Consider the following 5,619-nt stretch of genomic DNA (forward strand, 5'->3'; position numbering starts at 1 on the left):
AAACTTTAGAATACGAATTTCCAGAGTTGAATTTAATAGAAGTAACAACATCATATGGAATATTCTGGAAGGGGCAGTTAACACAGGCTACACCAAGGCCCAGCAATTGCCATCACTGAGGATCCCTCTCCAAGAATGACTAGGTGGAAGAATGAACTTGATAGGTCCACCAAGACCCAGAGTGGATGCAGAGGTCAAAGAGGTGTGTGCCCAAGAGTAGGTCATTCTGCAGGACAGTGGATCCTGTTAGCTGACCTCCCCACTCTTCTCTCCCTCCCATCTAGGCAGAAGCCTGTCTGCCCAGTTCCAGTCCATCAGGGAAGCTGGCAGCCTTCTGCCTCATCTTATAGGCCAGAGGTCAGATCTCCCCACTTCATGTCCTGACCTGGGTCCAATGCCAGATCAGAATCTGGACTCTAGATTGGAAAGTCACTCTATCTAAAACAAGTCATACTTCTCCCTTGGACCTCAAATGGGTCTAGGCTTTTGATGTCACTAGAACTGAAAACAGGAAAGACAATCTTACATTTTCTTCTTTTTTAAAAATTTCACTTTAACTGGGAAGTAGTGGCATACGCTTTCAATCTCAGTATTCAGAAGTCAGAAACAGGCCAAGCCTTGTCTACAGAGCAAATTCCAGGTCAGTCAGGGTTACATAGAGAAACCCTGTCGAAAGAAAGAAAGAAAGAAAGAAAGAAAGAAAGAAAGAAAGAAAGAAAGAAAGCAAGAAAGCAAGCAAGCAAGCAAGCAAGCGAGCTTCCAGTTTCCACCTGCACCTGGAGCTCTCCACCCTGTGCCACAGCTCTCTGTACCCACATCCCATGGGGAAAGAGCTGGATTCTCAGAAGTGTGAACGATTCTGAGAACACAGGTGAGACCACTACTTCTGCTCACATTCCTGGCCCAAGAGGATCCAGCCTGGAGCCCTCAGGACACAGGAACTGATGAACATTCTGGGACAGGATACTTCCAGTTTCTGTCTGCATCCTGAGCTGATCCTGTGCCACAGCTCTCTAGACCCAGATCCCACTCTCCAAGTAGTGCTGACACAGACTTACAGGAGAGTCAAGCCACTGTCAGAGACAGCAAGACCAGCAAACACCAGAGAGAAGCAGATGGTGAGGTGCAAGGGCAAGAACCTAAACAACAAAAATTAAGGCCACTTAGCATCACCAGAACCCAGTTCCTCCACCACTGCAAACCCTGGGTACCTCAACACACCAGAAAAGCAAGATTTTGATTTAAAATCACAACTCATGATGATGTTAGAGGACTTTAAGATGGACATAAATAACTCACTTAAAGAAATACAGGACAGGGGTTGGGGATTTGGCTCAGTGGCCTAGAAAGCGCAAGGCCCTGGGTTCAGTCCCCAGCTCTGAAAAAAAGAAAAAGAAAAAAATTACAGGAAAACACAACCAATAGGTGAAGGAATTGAGCAAAACCGTCCTGGATCTAAAAATATAAACAATAAAGAAACCACAAAGGGAGACAATCCTGGAGATAGAAAACCTAGGAAAGAGACCAGGAGTCATAGATGCAAGCATTACCAACAGAATACAAGAGATAGAAGAGAGAATCTCAGGGATAGAAGATTCCATAGAAAACATTGACACAACCATCAAAGAAAAGGTAAAATGCAAAAAAGCTCCTAACACAAAACACCCAGGAAATCCAGGACACAATGAGAAGATCAAACCTAAGGATAATAGGTATAAAAGAGAGGGAAGATTCCCGACTTAAAGGGCCAGTAAATATCTTCAAAAAATTATAGAAGAAAACTTCCCTAACCTAAAGAAAGAGATGCCCATAAACATATAAGAGGCCTACAGAACTCCTAATAAGTTAGGCCAGAAAAGAAATTCCACCTGTCACATAATAGTCAAAACACCAAATGCACAAAACAAAGAAAGAATATTAAAAACAGTAAGGGAAAAAGGTCAAGTAACATATAAAGGCAGACCTATCAGAATTATACCAGACTTCTCACCAGAGAATATGAAAGCCAGAAGATCCTGGGCAGGTGTCATACAGACCCTAAGAGAACACAAATGCCAGCCCAGGTTACTGTATCCAGCAAAACTCTCAATTAACATAGATGGAGAAACCAAGATATTCTATGACAAAACCAAATTTACACAATATCTTTCTACAAATCTGCCCTACAAAGGATAATAGATGGAAAACTCCAACACAAGGAAGGAAACTACACCCTAGAAAAAGCAAGAAAGTAATCTCCTTGTGACAAACCCAAAAGAAGAGAGACACACAAACATAATTCTACCTCTAACAACAAAATAACAGGAAACAACTGTTATCTCTCAACATCAACGGACTCAATTCCCCCAATAAAAATACATAGACTAACAGACTGGATATGTAAAGAGGACCCAGCATTTCACTGCATACAGGAAACACACCTCAGTGACAAAGACAGACACTCCCTCAGAGTAAAAGGCTGGAAAACAATTTTCCAAGCAAATGGTCCCAAGAAACAAACTGGAGTAGCCATTCTAATATGGAATAAAATCGACTTTCAACCAAAAGTTATCAAAAAAGATAAAGAAGGACCCTTCATATTCATTAAAGGAAAAATCCTCCAAGATGAACTCTCAATCCTGAATATCTATGCTCCAAATGCAAGGGTACCTACATTCATAAAAGAAACCCTACTAAAGCTCAAAGTGCACATTGCACCTCACAAAATAATAGTGGGAGACTTCAACACCCCACTCTCATAACTGAAAGTAAATAGAGACACAGAGAAACTAACAGAAGTTATAAACCTAGTGTATTTAGCAGATATTTATAGAATATTTCATCCTAAAACAAAAGAATACACCTTCTTCTCAGGAACTCATGGTACCTTCTCCAAAATTGACCATATAATCTACCACAAAACAGGCCTCAACAGATATAAGAAGATTGAAATAATCCCATGCATCTAATTAGATAAAAAGGACAGAAAGCCCACATATACATGGAAGCTGAACAATGCTCTACTCAATGATAACTTGGTGAAAAAATAAAGAAAGAAAGAAATTATAGACTTTTTAAAATTTAATGAAAATGAAGGCACAACATATCCAAACTTATGGTACACAATGGAAGCAGTGCTAAGAGGAAAACTCATAGCTCTCAGTGCCTCCAAAAATAAATTGGAGAGAACATACACTAGCAGTTTGACAGCACACCTAAAAGCTCTAGAACAAAAAGAAGCAAATACACCAAAGAGGAGTAGAAGGCAGGAAATAATCAAACTCAAGGCTGAAATCAACCAAGTAGAAAAAAAAAGAACTACACAAAGAATCAAGAAAACCAAGAGCTGGTTCTTTGAGAAAATTGACAAGATAGATAAACCCTTAGCCAGACTAACCAGAGGGACATAGAGAGAGTATCCAAATTAACAAAATGAAAAGGAAAGCATGGCAACAGAAACTGAGGAAATTAAAAAAATCATCAGATCCTACTACAAAAGCCTGTACTCAACAAGACTGGAAAATCTGGATGAAATGGGCAATTTTCTAGATAGATACCAGGTACCAAAGTTAAATCAGGATCAGATAAACCATCTAAACAGTCCCATAACTCCTAAAGAAATAGAAGCAGTTATTAAAAGTCTCCCAACCAAAAGAAGCCCAGGACCAGATAGACTTTGTGCAGAATTCTGTCAGACATTCATAGAAGAGCTCATACCAATACCCTTCAAACTATTCCACAAAATTGAAACAGAAGGAACACTGCCAAATTTATTCCATGAAGCAACAATTACACTTATACCTAAACCTCACAAAGACCCAACAAAGAAAGAGAACTTCAGATCAATTTCCTTTATAAATATTGACACAAAAATACTCAATAAAATTCTCACAAACCGGAACAGCGCAGCAATGGCCAAGATTAAGGCTCGGGACCTGCGCGGCAAGAAGAAGGAGGAGCTGTTGAAACAACTGGATGATCTGAAGGTGGAACTGTCCCAACTTCGCGTGTCCAAAGTGACAGGCGGCGCCGCGTCCAAGCTCTCCAAGATACGAGTCGTACGCAAATCCATCGCCCGTGTCCTCACTGTCATTAATCAGACTCAAAAGGAAAACCTCAGGAAGGGAAAGAAGTACAAGGGAAAGAAGTACAAGCCCCTGGACCTGCGACCCAAGAAGACAAGAGCCATGCGCTGCGGGCTCACAAGCATGAAGAGAAGCCGAAGACCAAGAAGCAGCAGCGGAAGGAGCGGCTGTACCCACTGCGCAAGTGCACAGTCAAGGCCTGAGACAACGACAGAGACAATAAAGTGCAAGACTGAAAAAAAAAATTCTCACAAACCAAATCCAAGAACACATCAAAATGATCATCCATTGTGATCAAGTAGGCTTCATCCCAGGGATGCAGGAATGGTTCAACATACAGAAATCCATTGACGTAATCCACTATATAAACAAACTCAAAGAAAAAAAGCCACATGATCATCTCATTAGACACTGAGAAAGCATTTGACAAAATTCAACACCACTTCAGGATAAAAATCTTGGAAAGATCAGGAATTTAAGGCCCATACCTAAACATAGTAAATGCAATATATAGCAAACCAGCAGCTAACAACAAACTAAATGGAGAGAAGCTTGAAGCAATTCCACTAAAATCAGGGACTAGACAAAACTATCCACTCTCTCCCTACCTGTTCAATATAGTACTTGAAGTCCTAGCCCGAGCAATTAGACAACAAAAGGAGGTCAAAGGGATACAATTTGGAAAGGAAGAAGTCAAAATATCACTATTTGCAGATGATATGGTAGTATTCTTAAGTGACCCCTCTACCAGAGAACTCCTCCACCTGATAAACAACTTCAGCAAAGTGGCTGGATATAAAATTAACTCAAACAAATCAGTAGCCTTCCTCTACCCCAAGAATAAACAGACTGAGAAAGAAATTAGGAAAATGACACCCTTCACAAGAGTCACAAATAATATAAAATACCTTGGTGTGACTCTAACCAAGCAAGTGAAAGATCTGTATGACAATAACTTTAAGTCTCTGGAGAAAGAAATTGAAGATCTCAGAAGATGGAAAGATCTCCCATGCTCACGGATTGGCAGAATTAACATAGTAAAAATGGTCATCCTGCCGAAAGCAATCTACAGATTCAATGCAATCCCCATCAAAATTCCAACTCAATTCTTAATAGAGTTAGAAAGAGCAATTTAGGGGGTTGGAGAGAGGGCTCCATGGTTAAGATCACTGATTACTGGTTGGGGATTTAGCTCAGTGGTAGAGCGCTTGCCTAGCAAGAGCAAGGCCCTGGGTTCGGTCCCCAACTCCGTAAAAAAGAAAAAGAAAAAGAAAAAAGAAAAAAAAGATTACTGACTACTTTTCCAGAGTTCAAATCCCAACAACCACATGGTGGCTCACAGCCATCTGTAATAGAATCTAATGCCCTCTTCTGGTGTGTCTGAAGACTGCTACAGTGTGCTCATATTCATAAAATAAATAAAATCTTTAAAATAGAAAAGAAAAAGAAAAAGCAATTTGCAAATTCATTTGGAATAACAAAAAACCCAGTATAATGAAAACTATCCTCAACAATAAAAGAACTTGTAGGGGAATCACCTTCCCTGAACTCAAGC

At 40.2% G+C, this 5,619-nt stretch overlaps 1 pseudogene; it reads left to right on the forward strand.

Moving 5' to 3' along the window:
- The first annotated feature begins 3,883 nt into the window (after positions 1 to 3,883).
- LOC116899177 lies at positions 3,884 to 4,267 on the forward strand (annotated as a pseudogene).
- The last annotated feature ends 1,352 nt before the right edge of the window (positions 4,268 to 5,619 follow it).

This window comes from Rattus rattus, chromosome 4, assembly GCF_011064425.1.
Source record: "Rattus rattus isolate New Zealand chromosome 4, Rrattus_CSIRO_v1, whole genome shotgun sequence".
Classification (NCBI taxonomy): domain Eukaryota; kingdom Metazoa; phylum Chordata; class Mammalia; order Rodentia; family Muridae; genus Rattus; species Rattus rattus.